Source organism: Protomyctophum bolini (genome assembly GCF_963924005.1).
Source record: "Protomyctophum bolini genome assembly, chromosome: 8".
Classification (NCBI taxonomy): domain Eukaryota; kingdom Metazoa; phylum Chordata; class Actinopteri; order Myctophiformes; family Myctophidae; genus Protomyctophum; species Protomyctophum bolini.
In genome coordinates, this window is record NC_137869.1 from 1,126,815 (window position 1) to 1,145,540 (window position 18,726).

General features: G+C 36.2%; 1 long non-coding RNA gene across 1 annotated transcript; it reads left to right on the forward strand.

Moving 5' to 3' along the window:
• The first annotated feature begins 16,216 nt into the window (after window positions 1–16,216).
• On the forward strand, window positions 16,217–18,197 carry LOC308319756. Its single transcript, XR_013964485.1, has 3 exons — window positions 16,217–16,291; window positions 17,183–17,243; window positions 17,497–18,197. It is a non-coding gene; the product is annotated as an uncharacterized lncRNA (long non-coding RNA).
• Window positions 18,198–18,726: the final 529 nt, after the last annotated feature.

Below are 18,726 nucleotides of genomic sequence, written 5' to 3' on the forward strand. Positions count from 1 at the left end.
AAAAACGATGGGTTATAGCCCATGTTTTTTGAAATTTTGAAAAAAAAAGTTATCCTCGTTTCACATCATTTTGGACCGTGGGCTATAGCCCATATCGTACGGCATACTATAGCGCGCAGTTTTTCATCATTTTTGAAGATTTGAAAAAAATGACGAAATGACAAAAACGATGGGTTATAGCCCATGTTTTTTGAAATTTTGAAAAAAAAAGTTAGCCTCGTTTCTCATCATTTTGGACCGTGCGCTATAGCCCATATCGTACGGCATACTATAGCGCGCCGTTTTTCATCATTTTTGAAGATTTTGAAAAAATGACGAAATGACAAAAACGATGGGTTATAGCCCATGTTTTTTGAAATTTTGAAAAAAAAAGTTATCCTCGTTTTACATCATTTTGGACCGTGGGCTATAGCCCATATCGTACGGCATACTATAGCGCGCAGTTTTTCATCATTTTTGAAGATTTGAAAAAAATGACGAAATGACAAAAACGATGGGTTATAGCCCATGTTTTTTGAAATTTTGAAAAAAAAAGTTAGCCTCGTTTCACATCATTTTGGACCGTGGGCTATAGCCCATATCGTACGGCATACTATAACGCGCCGTTTTTCATAATTTTTGAGGATTTGAAAAAATGACGAAATGACAAAAACGATGGGTTATAGCCCATGTTTTTTGAAATTTTGAAAAAAAAAGTTAGCCTCGTTTCACATCATTTTGGACCGTGGGCTATAGCCCATATCGTACGGCATACTATAGCGCGCCGTTTTTCATCATTTTTGAGGATTTGAAAAAAATGACGAAATGACAAAAACGATGGGTTATAGCCCATGTTTTTTGAAATTTTGAAAAAAAAAGTTAGCCTCGTTTCTCATCATTTTGGACCGTGCGCTATAGCCCATATCGTACGGCATACTATAGCGCGCCGTTTTTCATCATTTTTGAAGATTTGAAAAAAATGACGAAATGACAAAAACGATGGGTTATAGCCCATGTTTTTTGAAATTTTGAAAAAAAAAGTTATCCTCGTTTCACATCATTTTGGACCGTGGGCTATAGCCCATATCGTACGGCATACTATAGCGCGCAGTTTTTCATCATTTTTGAAGATTTGAAAAAAATGACGAAATGACAAAAACGATGGGTTATAGCCCATGTTTTTTGAAATTTTGAAAAAAAAAGTTATCCTCGTTTCACATCATTTTGGACCGTGGGCTATAGCCCATATCGTACGGCATACTATAGCGCGCAGTTTTTCATCATTTTTGAAGATTTGAAAAAAATGACGAAATGACAAAAACGATGGGTTATAGCCCATGTTTTTTGAAATTTTGAAAAAAAAGTTAGCCTCGTTTCACATCATTTTGGACCGTGGGCTATAGCCCATATCGTACGGCATACTATAGCGCGCCGTTTTTCATCATTTTTGAGGATTTGAAAAAAATGACGAAATGACAAAAACGATGGGTTATAGCCCATGTTTTTTGAAATTTTGAAAAACAAGGTTAGCCTCGTTTCTCATCATTTTGGACCGTGCGCTATAGCCCATATCGTACGGCATACTATAGCGCGCCGTTTTTCATCATTTTTGAAGATTTGAAAAAAATGACGAAATGACAAAAACGATGGGTTATAGCCCATGTTTTTTGAAATTTTGAAAAAAAAAGTTATCCTCGTTTTACATCATTTTGGACCGTGGGCTATAGCCCATATCGTACGGCATACTATAGCGCGCAGTTTTTCATCATTTTTGAAGATTTGAAAAAAAAGGCGAAATGACAAAAACGATGGGTTATAGCCCATGTTTTTTGAAATTTTGAAAAAAAAAGTTATCCTCGTTTCACATCATTTTGGACCGTGGGCTATAGCCTATATCGTACGGCATACTATAGCGCGCAGTTTTTCATCATTTTTGAAGATTTGAAAAAAATGACGAAATGACAAAAACGATGGGTTATAGCCCATGTTTTTTGAAATTTTGAAAAAAAAGTTAGCCTCGTTTCACATCATTTTGGACCGTGGGCTATAGCCCATATCGTACGGCATACTATAGCGCGCAGTTTTTCATCATTTTTGAAGATTTGAAAAAAATGACGAAATGACAAAAACGATGGGTTATAGCCCATGTTTTTTGAAATTTTGAAAAAAAAAGTTAGCCTCGTTTCACATCATTTTGGACCGTGGGCTATAGCCCATATCGTACGGCATACTATAGCGCGCCGTTTTTCATCATTTTTGAGGATTTAAAAAAAATGACGAAATGACAAAAACGATGAGTTATAGCCCATGTTTTTTGAAATTTTGAAAAAAAAAGTTAGCCTCGTTTCACATCATTTTGGACCGTGGGCTATAGCCCATATCGTACGGCATACTATAGCGCGCCGTTTTTCATCATTTTTGAGGATTTGAAAAAAATGACGAAATGACAAAAACGATGGGTTATAGCCCATGTTTTTTGAAATTTTGAAAAAAAAAGTTATCCTCGTTTCACATCATTTTGGACCGTGAGCTATAGCCCATATCGTACGGCATACTATAGCGCGCCGTTTTTCATCATTTTTGAGGATTTGAAAAAAAAGACGAAATGACAAAAACGATGGGTTATAGCCCATGTTTTTTGAAATTTTGAAAAAAAAAGTTATCCTCGTTTCACATCATTTTGGACCGTGGGCTATAGCCCATATCGTACGGCATACTATAGCGCGCAGTTTTTCATCATTTTTGAAGATTTGAAAAAAATGACGAAATGACAAAAACGATGGGTTATAGCCCATGTTTTTTGAAATTTTGAAAAGAAAGTTAGCCTCGTTTCACATCATTTTGGACCGTGGGCTATAGCCCATATCGTACGGCATACTATAGCGCGCAGTTTTTCATCATTTTTGAAGATTTGAAAAAAATGACGAAATGACAAAAACGATGGGTTATAGCCCATGTTTTTTGAAATTTTGAAAAAAAAAGTTAGCCTCGTTTCACATCATTTTGGACCGTGGGCTATAGCCCATATCGTACGGCATACTATAGCGCGCCGTTTTTCATCATTTTTGAGGATTTGAAAAAAATGACGAAATGACAAAAACGATGGGTTATAGCCCATGTTTTTTGAAATTTTGAAAAAAAAAGTTAGCCTCGTTTCACATCATTTTGGACCGTGGGCTATAGCCCATATCGTACGGCATACTATAGCGCGCCGTTTTTCATCATTTTTGAGGATTTGAAAAAAATGACGAAATGACAAAAACGATGGGTTATAGCCCATGTTTTTTGAAATTTTGAAAAAAAAAGTTAGCCTCGTTTCACATCATTTTGGACCGTGGGCTAAAGCCCATATCGTACGGCATACTATAGCGCGCAGTTTTTCATCATTTTTGAAGATTTGAAAAAAATGACGAAATGACAAAAACGATGGGTTATAGCACATGTTTTTTGAAATTTTGAAAAAAAAGTTAGCCTCGTTTCACATCATTTTGGACCGTGGGCTATAGCCCATATCGTACGGCATACTATAGCGCGCAGTTTTTCATCATTTTTGAAGATTTGAAAAAAATGACGAAATGACAAAAACGATGGGTTATAGCCATAGACTGTAAAAAATATGGACAAAGCGTTCCGCGGGTCTAACATGAACGTAAAATGAAGCCTGTCAGTCCTTGCAATGGAAGTCGCCATCTTTCTAGATCCGTTTGGGCCCAGCTGGCCATTGGCTGGCCCAGACAACGAGGCGGGACTTCCCCCCTTCTTCTTCGTTGGTTTTTATTTTGACTCGAGTGGGTGGGGGATCCCGTTCATAGACTGTAACGGTAGCCACGCCCCTCAGAACATGCGCGACTTTATGGTCATTTTTTTTATAAATGGGACCATAATTTTCCTAAAAGAATATTATGACATTAGAAATGAGACTTTAAACTAGTGACTGGAAGAAGAAAGTATTCATGACCATGTTTATTAAGGTAATACAGTCTAGGTGAAGTTGGGCCCAAATACATGGACTTCTATGGGGCTATGGGTTTTTTTGAGCCCAATGACAGCGCCACAACAGGCCATTATATGAACTTTCATTTCCTTAGTGGCTTCACAAAATATCTGTCTGACTGCCCCCCTGGTTATAGCCCATGTTTTTTGAAATTTTGAAAAAAAAAGTTAGCCTCGTTTCACATCATTTTGGACCGTGGGCTATAGCCCATATCGTACGGCATACTATATCGCGCCGTTTTTCATCATTTTTGAGGATTTGAAAAAAATGACGAAATGACAAAAACGATGGGTTATAGCCCATGTTTTTTGAAATATTGAAAAAAAAAGTTATCCTCGTTTCACATCATTTTGGACCGTGGGCTATAGCCCATATCGTACAGCATACTATAGCGCGCCGTTTTTCATCATTTTTGAGGATTTTTAAAAAATGACGAAATGACAAAAACGATGGGTTATAGCCCATGTTTTTTGAAATTTTGAAAAAAAAAGTTAGCCTCGTTTCACATCATTTTGGACCGTGGGCTATAGCCCATATCGTACGGCATACTATAGCGCGCAGTTTTTCATCATTTTTGAAGATTTGAAAAAAATGACGAAATGACAAAAACGATGGGTTATAGCCCATGTTTTTTGAAATTTTGAAAAAAAAGTTAGCCTCGTTTCACATCATTTTGGACCGTGGGCTATAGCCCATATCGTACGGCATACTATAGCGCGCAGTTTTTCATCATTTTTGAAGATTTGAAAAAAATGACGAAATGACAAAAACGATGGGTTATAGCCCATGTTTTTTGAAATTTTGAAAAAAAAGTTAGCCTCGTTTCTCATCATTTTGGACCGTGGGCTATAGCCCATATCGTACGGCATACTATAGCGCGCCGTTTTTCATCATTTTTGAGGATTTGAAAAAAATGACGAAATGACAAAAACGATGGGTTATAGCCCATGTTTTTTGAAATTTTGAAAAAAAAAGTTAGCCTCGTTTCACATCATTTTGGACCGTGGGCTATAGCCCATATCGTACGGCATACTATAGCGCGCCGTTTTTCATCATTTTTGAGGATTTGAAAAAAATGACGAAATGACAAAAACGATGGGTTATAGCCCATGTTTTTTGAAATTTTGGAAAAAAAAGTTAGCCTCGTTTCTCATCATTTTGGACCGTGGGCTATAGCCCATATCGTACGGCATTCTATAGCGCGCCGTTTTTCATCATTTTTGAAGATTTGAAAAAAATGACGAAATGACAAAAACGATGGGTTATAGCCCATGTTTTTTGAAATTTTGAAAAAAAAAAGTTATCCTCGGTTCACATCATTTTGGACCGTGGGCTATAGCCCATATCGTACGGCATACTATAGCGCGCCGTTTTTCATAATTTTTGAGGATTTGAAAAAATGACGAAATGACAAAAACGATGGGTTATAGCCCATGTTTTTTGAAATTTTGAAAAAAAAAGTTAGCCTCGTTTCTCATCATTTTGGACTGTGCGCTATAGCCCATATTGTACGGCATACTATAGCGCGCCGTTTTTCATCATTTTTGAAGATTTGAAAAAAATGACGAAATGACAAAAACGATGGGTTATAGTCCATGTTTTTTGAAATTTTGAAAAAAAAAGTTATCCTCGTTTCACATCATTTTGGACCGTGGGCTATAGCCCATATCGTACGGCATACTATAGCGCGCAGTTTTTCATCATTTTTGAGGATTTGAAAAAAATGACGAAATGACAAAAACGATGGGTTATAGCCCATGTTTTTTGAAATTTTGAAAAAAAAAGTTAGCCTCGTTTCTCATCATTTTGGACTGTGCGCTATAGCCCATATCGTACGGCATACTATAGCGCGCCGTTTTTCATCATTTTTGAAGATTTGAAAAAAATGACGAAATGACAAAAACGATGGGTTATAGCCCATGTTTTTTGAAATTTTGAAAAAAAAAGTTATCCTCGTTTCACATCATTTTGGACCGTGGGCTATAGCCCATATCGTACGGCATAATATAGCGCGCAGTTTTTCATCATTTTTGAAGATTTGAAAAAAATGACGAAATGACAAAAACGATGGGTTATAGGCCATGTTTTTTGAAATTTTGAAAAAAAAAGTTAGCCTCGTTTCACATCATTTTGGACCGTGGGCTATAGCCCATATCGTACGGCATACTATAGCGCGCCGTTTTTCATCATTTTTGAGGATTTGAAAAAAATGACAAAATGACAAAAACGATGGGTTATAGGCCATGTTTTTTGAAATTTTGAAAAAAAAAGTTATCCTCGTTTCACATCATTTTGGACCGTGGGCTATAGCCCATATCGTACGGCATAATATAGCGCGCCGTTTTTCATCATTTTTGAAGATTTGAAAAAAATGACGAAATGACAAAAACGATGGGTTATAGCCCATGTTTTTTGAAATTTTGAAAAAAAAAGTTAGCCTCGTTTCACATCATTTTGGACCGTGGGCTATAGCCCATATCGTACGGCATACTATAGCGCGCCGTTTTTCATCATTTTTGAAGATTTGAAAAAAATGACGAAATGACAAAAACGATGGGTTATAGCCCATGTTTTTTGAAATTTTGGAAAAAAAAGTTATCCTCGTTTCACATCATTTTGGACCGTGGGCTATAGCCTATATCGTACGGCATACTATAGCGTGCAGTTTTTCATCATTTTTGAAGATTTGAAAAAAATGACGAAATGACAAAAACGATGGGTTATAGCCCATGTTTTTTGAAATTTTGAAAAAAAAAGTTAGCCTCGTTTCACATCATTTTGGACCGTGGGCTATAGCCCATATCGTACGGCATACTATAGCGCGCCGTTTTTCATCATTTTTGAAGATTTGAAAAAAATGACGAAATGACAAAAACGATGGGTTATAGCACATGTTTTTTGATAATTTTGAAAAAAAAAGTTAGCCTCGTTTCACATCATTTTGGACCGTGGGCTTTAGCCCATATCGTACGGCATACTATAGCGCGCCGTTTTTCATCATTTTTGAGGATTTGAAAAAAATGACGAAATGACAAAAACGATGGGTTATAGCCCATGTTTTTTGAAATTTTGAAAAAAAAAGTTAGCCTCGTTTCTCATCATTTTGGACCGTGCGCTATAGCCCATATCGTACGGCATACTATAGCGCGCCGTTTTTCATCATTTTTGAAGATTTGAAAAAAATGACGAAATGACAAAAACGATGGGTTATAGCCCATGTTTTTTGAAATTTTGAAAAAAAAAGTTATCCTCGTTTCACATCATTTTGGACCGTGGGCTATAGCCCATATCGTACGGCATACTATAGCGCGCAGTTTTTCATCATTTTTGAAGATTTGAAAAAAATGACAAAATGACAAAAACGATGGGTTATAGCCCATGTTTTTTGAAATTTTGAAAAAAAAAGTTAGCCTCGTTTCTCATCATTTTGGACCGTGCGCTATAGCCCATATCGTACGGCATACTATAGCGCGCCGTTTTTCATCATTTTTGAAGATTTTGAAAAAATGACGAAATGACAAAAACGATGGGTTATAGCGCATGTTTTTTGAAATTTTGAAAAAAAAAGTTATCCTCGTTTCACATCATTTTGGACCGTGGGCTATAGCCCATATCGTACGGCATACTATAGCGCGCAGTTTTTCATCATTTTTGAAGATTTGAAAAAAATGACGAAATGACAAAAACGATGGGTTATAGCCCATGTTTTTTGAAATTAAAAAAAAAAAAGTTAGCCTCGTTTCACATCATTTTGGACCGTGGGCTATAGCCCATATCGTACGGCATACTATAACGCGCCGTTTTTCATAATTTTTGAGGATTTGAAAAAATGACGAAATGACAAAAACGATGGGTTATAGCCCATGTTTTTTGAAATTTTGAAAAAAAAAGTTAGCCTCGTTTCACATCATTTTGGACCGTGGGCTATAGCCCATATCGTACGGCATACTATAGCGCGCCGTTTTTCATCATTTTTGAGGATTTGAAAAAAATGACGAAATGACAAAAACGATGGGTTATAGCCCATGTTTTTTGAAATTTTGAAAAAAAAAGTTAGCCTCGTTTCTCATCATTTTGGACCGTGCGCTATAGCCCATATCGTACGGCATACTATAGCGCGCCGTTTTTCATCATTTTTGAAGATTTGAAAAAAATGACGAAATGACAAAAACGATGGGTTATATCCCATGTTTTTTGAAATTTTGAAAAAAAAAGTTATCCTCGTTTCACATCATTTTGGACCGTGGGCTATAGCCCATATCGTACGGCATACTATAGCGCGCAGTTTTTCATCATTTTTGAAGATTTGAAAAAAATGACAAAATGACAAAAACGATGGGTTATAGCCCATGTTTTTTGAAATTTTGAAAAAAAAAGTTATCCTCGTTTCACATCATTTTGGACCGTGGGCTATAGCCCATATCGTACGGCATACTATAGCGCGCAGTTTTTCATCATTTTTGAAGATTTGAAAAAAATGACGAAATGACAAAAACGATGGGTTATAGCCCATGTTTTTTGAAATTTTGAAAAAAAAGTTAGCCTCGTTTCACATCATTTTGGACCGTGGGCTATAGCCCATATCGTACGGCATACTATAGCGCGCAGTTTTTCATCATTTTTGAAGATTTGAAAAAAATGACGAAATGACAAAAACGATGGGTTATAGCCCATGTTTTTTGAAATTTTGAAAAAAAAAGTTAGCCTCGTTTCACATCATTTTGGACCGTGGGCTATAGCCCATATCGTACGGCATACTATAGAGCGCCGTTTTTCATCATTTTTGAGGATTTGAAAAAAATGACGAAATGACAAAAACGATGAGTTATAGCCCATGTTTTTTGAAATTTTGAAAAAAAAAGTTAGCCTCGTTTCTCATCATTTTGGACCGTGCGCTATAGCCCATATCGTACGGCATACTATAGCGCGCCGTTTTTCATCATTTTTGAAGATTTGAAAAAAATGACGAAATGACAAAAACGATGGGTTATAGCCCATGTTTTTTGAAATTTTGAAAAAAAAAGTTAGCCTCGTTTCTCATCATTTTGGACCGTGCGCTATAGCCCATATCGTACGGCATACTATAGCGCGCCGTTTTTCATCATTTTTGAAGATTTTGAAAAAATGACGAAATGACAAAAACGATGGGTTATAGCGCATGTTTTTTGAAATTTTGAAAAAAAAAGTTATCCTCGTTTCACATCATTTTGGACCGTGGGCTATAGCCCATATCGTACGGCATACTATAGCGCGCAGTTTTTCATCATTTTTGAAGATTTGAAAAAAATGACGAAATGACAAAAACGATGGGTTATAGCCCATGTTTTTTTAAATTTTAAAAAAAAAAGTTAGCCTCGTTTCACATCATTTTGGACCGTGGGCTATAGCCCATATCGTACGGCATACTATAACGCGCCGTTTTTCATAATTTTTGAGGATTTGAAAAAATGACGAAATGACAAAAACGATGGGTTATAGCCCATGTTTTTTGAAATTTTGAAAAAAAAAGTTAGCCTCGTTTCACATCATTTTGGACCGTGGGCTTTAGCCCATATCGTACGGCATACTATAGCGCGCCGTTTTTCATCATTTTTGAGGATTTGAAAAAAATGACGAAATGACAAAAACGATGGGTTATAGCCCATGTTTTTTGAAATTTTGAAAAAAAAAGTTAGCCTCGTTTCTCATCATTTTGGACCGTGCGCTATAGCCCATATCGTACGGCATACTATAGCGCGCCGTTTTTCATCATTTTTGAAGATTTGAAAAAAATGACGAAATGACAAAAACGATGGGTTATATCCCATGTTTTTTGAAATTTTGAAAAAAAAAGTTATCCTCGTTTCACATCATTTTGGACCGTGGGCTATAGCCCATATCGTACGGCATACTATAGCGCGCAGTTTTTCATCATTTTTGAAGATTTGAAAAAAATGACGAAATGACAAAAACGATGGGTTATAGCCCATGTTTTTTGAAATTTTGAAAAAAAAAGTTATCCTCGTTTCACATCATTTTGGACCGTGGGCTATAGCCCATATCGTACGGCATACTATAGCGCGCAGTTTTTCATCATTTTTGAAGATTTGAAAAAAATGACGAAATGACAAAAACGATGGGTTATAGCCCATGTTTTTTGAAATTTTGAAAAAAAAGTTAGCCTCGTTTCACATCATTTTGGACCGTGGGCTATAGCCCATATCGTACGGCATACTATAGCGCGCAGTTTTTCATCATTTTTGAAGATTTGAAAAAAATGACGAAATGACAAAAACGATGGGTTATAGCCCATGTTTTTTGAAATTTTGAAAAAAAAAGTTAGCCTCGTTTCACATCATTTTGGACCGTGGGCTATAGCCCATATCGTACGGCATACTATAGCGCGCCGTTTTTCATCATTTTTGAGGATTTGAAAAAAATGACGAAATGACAAAAACGATGAGTTATAGCCCATGTTTTTTGAAATTTTGAAAAAAAAAGTTAGCCTCGTTTCTCATCATTTTGGACCGTGCGCTATAGCCCATATCGTACGGCATACTATAGCGCGCCGTTTTTCATCATTTTTGAAGATTTGAAAAAAATGACGAAATGACAAAAACGATGGGTTATAGCCCATGTTTTTTGAAATTTTGAAAAAAAATGTTATCCTCGTTTCACATCATTTTGGACCGTGGGCTATAGCCCATATCGTACGGCATACTATAGCGCGCAGTTTTTCATCATTTTTGAAGATTTGAAAAAAATGACGAAATGACAAAAACGATGGGTTATAGCCCATGTTTTTTGAAATTTTGAAAAAAAAAGTTATCCTCGTTTCACATCATTTTGGACCGTGGGCTATAGCCCATATCGTACGGCATACTATAGCGCGCAGTTTTTCATCATTTTTGAAGATTTGAAAAAAATGACGAAATGACAAAAACGATGGGTTATAGCCCATGTTTTTTGAAATTTTGAAAAAAAAGTTAGCCTCGTTTCACATCATTTTGGACCGTGGGCTATAGCCCATATCGTACGGCATACTATAGCGCGCAGTTTTTCATAATTTTTGAAGATTTGAAAAAAATGACGAAATGACAAAAACGATGGGTTATAGCCCATGTTTTTTGAAATTTTGAAAAAAAAAGTTAGCCTCGTTTCACATCATTTTGGACCGTGGGCTATAGCCCATATCGTACGGCATACTATAGCGCGCCGTTTTTCATCATTTTTGAGGATTTGAAAAAAATGACGAAATGACAAAAACGATGAGTTATAGCCCATGTTTTTTGAAAATTTGAAAAAAAAAGTTAGCCTCGTTTCACATCATTTTGGACCGTGGGCTATAGCCCATATCGTACGGCATACTATAGCGCGCCGTTTTTCATCATTTTTGAGGATTTGAAAAAAATGACGAAATGACAAAAACGATGGGTTATAGCCCATGTTTTTTGAAATTTTGAAAAAAAAAGTTATCCTCGTTTCACATCATTTTGGACTGTGAGCTATAGCCCATATCGTACGGCATACTATAGCGCGCCGTTTTTCATCATTTTTGAGGATTTGAAAAAAAAGACGAAATGACAAAAACGATGGGTTATAGCCCATGTTTTTTGAAATTTTGAAAAAAAAAGTTATCCTCGTTTCACATCATTTTGGACCGTGGGCTATAGCCCATATCGTACGGCATACTATAGCGCGCAGTTTTTCATCATTTTTGAAGATTTGAAAAAAATGACGAAATGACAAAAACGATGGGTTATAGCCCATGTTTTTTGAAATTTTGAAAAGAAAGTTAGCCTCGTTTCACATCATTTTGGACCGTGGGCTATAGCCCATATCGTACGGCATACTATAGCGCGCAGTTTTTCATCATTTTTGAAGATTTGAAAAAAATGACGAAATGACAAAAACGATGGGTTATAGCCCATGTTTTTTGAAATTTTGAAAAAAAAAGTTAGCCTCGTTTCACATCATTTTGGACCGTGGGCTATAGCCCATATCGTACGGCATACTATAGCGCGCCGTTTTTCATCATTTTTGAGGATTTGAAAAAAATGACGAAATGACAAAAACGATGGGTTATAGCCCATGTTTTTTGAAATTTTGAAAAAAAAAGTTAGCCTCGTTTCACATCATTTTGGACCGTGGGCTATAGCCCATATCGTACGGCATACTATAGCGCGCAGTTTTTCATCATTTTTGAAGATTTGAAAAAAATGACGAAATGACAAAAACGATGGGTTATAGCCCATGTTTTTTGAAATTTTGAAAAAAAAGTTAGCCTCGTTTCACATCATTTTGGACCGTGTGCTATAGCCCATATCGTACGGCATACTATAGCGCGCAGTTTTTCATCATTTTTGAAGATTTGAAAAAAATGACGAAATGACAAAAACGATGGGTTATAGCCCATGTTTTTTGAAATTTTGAAAAGAAAGTTAGCCTCGTTTCACATCATTTTGGACCGTGGGCTATAGCCCATATCGTACGGCATACTATAGCGCGCAGTTTTTCATCATTTTTGAAGATTTGAAAAAAATGACGAAATGACAAAAACGATGGGTTATAGCCCATGTTTTTTGAAATTTTGAAAAAAAAAGTTAGCCTCGTTTCACATCATTTTGGACCGTGGGCTATAGCCCATATCGTACGGCATACTATAGCGCGCCGTTTTTCATCATTTTTGAGGATTTGAAAAAAATGACGAAATGACAAAAACGATGGGTTATAGCCCATGTTTTTTGAAATTTTGAAAAAAAAAGTTAGCCTCGTTTCACATCATTTTGGACCGTGGGCTATAGCCCATATCGTACGGCATACTATAGCGCGCAGTTTTTCATCATTTTTGAAGATTTGAAAAAAATGACGAAATGACAAAAACGATGGGTTATAGCCCATGTTTTTTGAAATTTTGAAAAAAAAGTTAGCCTCGTTTCACATCATTTTGGACCGTGGGCTATAGCCCATATCGTACGGCATACTATAGCGCGCAGTTTTTCATCATTTTTGAAGATTTGAAAAAAATGACGAAATGACAAAAACGATGGGTTATAGCCCATGTTTTTTGAAATTTTGAAAAAAAGAGTTAGCCTCGTTTCTCATCATTTTGGACCGTGGGCTATAGCCCATATCGTACGGCATACTATAGCGCGCCGTTTTTCATCATTTTTGAGGATTTGAAAAAAATGACGAAATGACAAAAACGATGGGTTATAGCCCATGTTTTTTGAAATTTTGGAAAAAAAAGTTAGCCTCGTTTCACATCATTTTGGACCGTGGGCTATAGCCCATATCGTACGGCATACTATAGCGCGCCGTTTTTCATCATTTTTGAGGATTTGAAAAAAATGACGAAATGACAAAAACGATGGGTTATAGCCCATGTTTTTTGAAATTTTGGAAAAAAAAGTTAGCCTCGTTTCTCATCATTTTGGACCGTGGGCTATAGCCCATATCGTACGGCATTCTATAGCGCGCCGTTTTTCATCATTTTTGAAGATTTGAAAAAAATGACGAAATGACAAAAACGATGGGTTATAGCCCACGTTTTTTGAAATTTTGAAAAAAAAAAGTTATCCTCGGTTCACATCATTTTGGACCGTGGGCTATAGCCCATATCGTACGGCATACTATAGCGCGCAGTTTTTCATCATTTTTGAAGATTTGAAAAAAATGACGAAATGACAAAAACGATGGGTTATAGCCCATGTTTTTTGAAATTTTGAAAAAAAAAGTTAGCCTCGTTTCACATCATTTTGGACCGTGGGCTATAGCCCATATCGTACGGCATACTATAGCGCGCAGTTTTTCATCATTTTTGAAGATTTGAAAAAAATGACGAAATGACAAAAACGATGGGTTATAGCCCATGTTTTTTGAAATTTTGAAAAAAAAAGTTAGCCTCGTTTCACATCATTTTGGACCGTGGGCTATAGCCCATATCGTACGGCATACTATAGCGCGCCGTTTTTCATAATTTTTGAGGATTTGAAAAAATGACGAAATGACAAAAACGATGGGTTATAGCCCATGTTTTTTGAAATTTTGAAAAAAAAAGTTAGCCTCGTTTCTCATCATTTTGGACTGTGCGCTATAGCCCATATCGTACGGCATACTATAGCGCGCCGTTTTTCATCATTTTTGAAGATTTGAAAAAAATGACGAAATGACAAAAACGATGGGTTATAGCCCATGTTTTTTGAAATTTTGAAAAAAAAAGTTATCCTCGTTTCACATGATTTTGGACCGTGGGCTATAGCCCATATCGTACGGCATACTATAGCGCGCAGTTTTTCATCATTTTTGAAGATTTGAAAAAAATGACGAAATGACAAAAACGATGGGTTATAGCCCATGTTTTTTGAAATTTTGAAAAAAAAAGTTATCCTCGTTTCACATCATTTTGGACCGTGGGCTATAGCCCATATCGTACGGCATACTATAGCGCGCAGTTTTTCATCATTTTTGAGGATTTGAAAAAAATGACGAAATGACAAAAACGATGGGTTATAGCCCATGTTTTTTGAAATTTTGAAAAAAAAAGTTAGCCTCGTTTCTCATCATTTTGGACTGTGCGCTATAGCCCATATCGTACGGCATACTATAGCGCGCCGTTTTTCATCATTTTTGAAGATTTGAAAAAAATGACGAAATGACAAAAACGATGGGTTATAGCCCATGTTTTTTGAAATTTTGAAAAAAAAAGTTATCCTCGTTTCACATCATTTTGGACCGTGGGCTATAGCCCATATCGTACGGCATAATATAGCGCGCAGTTTTTCATAATTTTTGAAGATTTGAAAAAAATGACGAAATGACAAAAACGATGGGTTATAGCCCATGTTTTTTGAAATTTTGAAAAAAAAAGTTAGCCTCGTTTCACATCATTTTGGACCGTGGGCTATAGCCCATATCGTACGGCATACTATAGCGCGCCGTTTTTCATAATTTTTGAGGATTTGAAAAAATGACGAAATGACAAAAACGATGGGTTATAGCCCATGTTTTTTGAAATTTTGAAAAAAAAAGTTAGCCTCGTTTCACATCATTTTGGACCGTGGGCTATAGCCCATATCGTACGGCATACTATAGCGCGCCGTTTTTCATCATTTTTGAGGATTTGAAAAAAATGACGAAATGACAAAAACGATGGGTTATAGCCCATGTTTTTTGAAATTTTGAAAAAAAAAGTTAGCCTCGTTTCTCATCATTTTGGACTGTGCGCTATAGCCCATATCGTACGGCATACTATAGCGCGCCGTTTTTCATCATTTTTGAAGATTTGAAAAAAATGACGAAATGACAAAAACGATGGGTTATAGCCCATGTTTTTTGAAATTTTGAAAAAAAAAGTTAGCCTCGTTTCTCATCATTTTGGACTGTGCGCTATAGCCCATATCGTACGGCATACTATAGCGCGCCGTTTTTCATCATTTTTGAAGATTTGAAAAAAATGACGAAATGACAAAAACGATGGGTTATAGCCCATGTTTTTTGAAATTTTGAAAAAAAAAGTTAGCCTCGTTTCACATCATTTTGGACCGTGGGCTATAGCCCATATCGTACGGCATACTATAGCGCGCCGTTTTTCATAATTTTTGAGGATTTGAAAAAATGACGAAATGACAAAAACGATGGGTTATAGCCCATGTTTTTTGAAATTTTGAAAAAAAAAGTTAGCCTCGTTTCTCATCATTTTGGACTGTGCGCTATAGCCCATATCGTACGGCATACTATAGCGCGCCGTTTTTCATCATTTTTGAAGATTTGAAAAAAATGACGAAATGACAAAAACGATGGGTTATAGCCCATGTTTTTTGAAATTTTGAAAAAAAAAGTTAGCCTCGTTTCACATCATTTTGGACCGTGGGCTATAGCCCATATCGTACGGCATACTATAGCGCGCCGTTTTTCATAATTTTTGAGGATTTGAAAAAATGACGAAATGACAAAAACGATGGGTTATAGCCCATGTTTTTTGAAATTTTGAAAAAAAAAGTTAGCCTCGTTTCACATCATTTTGGACCGTGGGCTATAGCCCATATCGTACGGCATACTATAGCGCGCCGTTTTTCATCATTTTTGAGGATTTGAAAAAAATGACGAAATGACAAAAACGATGGGTTATAGCCCATGTTTTTTGAAATTTTGAAAAAAAAAGTTAGCCTCGTTTCTCATCATTTTGGACTGTGCGCTATTCTCCTCTTGCACAATGTAGTAGACGGGACTTCCTGGTTCTGTATCCCCCGTCTCTTCACTTCCGGCCCATCCACAGTGCATTGATTTCGCTGCATTTCTACGGACAATATTATTATTTTCTCGTCACTGGTAAATTCTGTAAGTACGTTTAAAATTTACTTTTATTTGTATGGTTCATTAATATACCTTTCGTTTTTATCGGAATTGTTTTATCGTGTGTTTATTTCCAAAAATGTGTTCATTCGAAATGATGTGGATTGCTACTAGGCGGTAGATGGCGAATATGGCTGTGCACACTGCTACTGTAGATTCTAAGGTAAACCTTTTATTATGCTACAATCTGTTTAATAAGCTAACGTTTGTTAAGTGTTTTTATCAGTGGTGTCTTTTAAGCTTTTGGGGCTTTATTTAATGTATAAATAAATATACATCAAAATAAACGTTTACTGTTAGAGCAAGGACCCGTTTGGGGAAGCACCCTATGATGGTTTAATTTGTTTGTGCATACTGCATATACAGCATATCATCATGAGACATCATCACGTTTGTTAGACCTAGACTCGTTTGATAATGACAAAGAACACGTTAGCAACATTAGCATCATCATCATGACATTTAGCATCACAGATTAGCTCCGTCTGAAGCCAATCTCTCATATAGCCATTAATAAATGGTTTGCATAATTACAGTACATTCAAGCACAACTCAATACAACTGTTAACTGTGAATTCAATCAATTCATCATAATGATAAATTGTGTTTGTGATGTTTTATAATGTTATGCCAAATATGTTCAGTATGTCTGCTTTTTCCACCACTGCCTGCATCTGATCACAGATAAATGTATTTATCTGTACAAACACTGTACTTTATTATTATTTTTTCATATTATAAGGCCTACATACTCTTATTATTGCATGACAAAAAGTGAAATTGGGCTATCTACATGCTCACAAGTCACAATGCAATGTGGTCTTGTAGATCTTTTTTTTATTATTCAAATATTAATAACCCTGTTTCTGTGTGTAGGGACCCACAACCAGGTAGCCTTCATGATCATCTGACAAATACAGGAGGACAGTGTTGGCAGGTATGTTTTTTTTATTCATTTGTATTATTGTATCATACCACATCTGTCTGATCGGTGCAGTTATCCACTGGTCTCGCTCTCCTCTCCCAAACACACATCTTAATGAATTCCTGCCGTGCTTCTATGTACTCATATGTGTATTGGTCAAGACACTGTACCTAAAGAATGCAGCATTTTTGTGTCTGTGTTTCTCACAAAAGACTGATTCTTTATAAAATCTAATTGTCTATATGCGCCTCGTTTTTTGCTCCAGGATGAAGAAAGGCACTGTAAAGTATATGAAGAGGGCGTGTGGTTCTGCAGAGTTTTGCTCAGTCCCTCTTTGCTCTACATCAGCTTCAGTCTGTTCGCTCAGTTTCCATGCCATCCCAGCTAATGCTGAACTGAGGGCAAGGTGGCTTGTCAACATCAAAAGGGATGACTTCAAAGGAGCCACTGCCATTCCTAGAAAAATAATAGATTTTCAAAATATTGCATTCATGTGTGAAAGGTTTGATTTACAAGTATGTATCCAACTTCCAGCATACAAATGGAACCAAATTGATCAGTACAGGTCCATCCTATAATTTTACATCTTGACTTAGATCTTCATACACTTGTATAGCAGGAGTATGCATGCAGACAGATAAACAAACAGAACACAGAAAGCTTCCATATATGATACAATAATAATGAATAAAAAAACATACCTGCCAACACTGTCCTCCTGTATTTGTCAGATGATCATGAAGGCTACCTGGTTGTGGGTCCCTACACACAGAAACAGGGTTATTAATATTTGAATAATAAAAAAAAGATCTACAAGACCACATTGCATTGTGACTTGTGAGCATGTAGATAGCCCAATTTCACTTTTTGTCATGCAATAATAAGAGTATGTAGGCCTTATAATATGAAAAAATAATAATAAAGTACAGTGTTTGTACAGATAAATACATTTATCTGTGATCAGATGCAGGCAGTGGTGGAAAAAGCAGACATACTGAACATATTTGGCATAACATTATAAAACATCACAAACACAATTTATCATTATGATGAATTGATTGAATTCACAGTTAACAGTTGTATTGAGTTGTGCTTGAATGTACTGTAATTATGCAAACCATTTATTAATGGCTATATGAGAGATTGGCTTCAGACGGAGCTAATCTGTGATGCTAAATGTCATGATGATGATGCTAATGTTGCTAACGTGTTCTTTGTCATTATCAAACGAGTCTAGGTCTAACAAACGTGATGATGTCTCATGATGATATGCTGTATATGCAGTATGCACAAACAAATTAAACCATCATAGGGTGCTTCCCCAAACGGGTCCTTGCTCTAACAGTAAACGTTTATTTTGATGTATATTTATTTATACATTAAATAAAGCCCCAAAAGCTTAAAAGACACCACTGATAAAAAACACTTAACAAACGTTAGCTTATTAAACAGATTGTAGCATAATAAAAGGTTTACCTTAGAATCTACAGTAGCA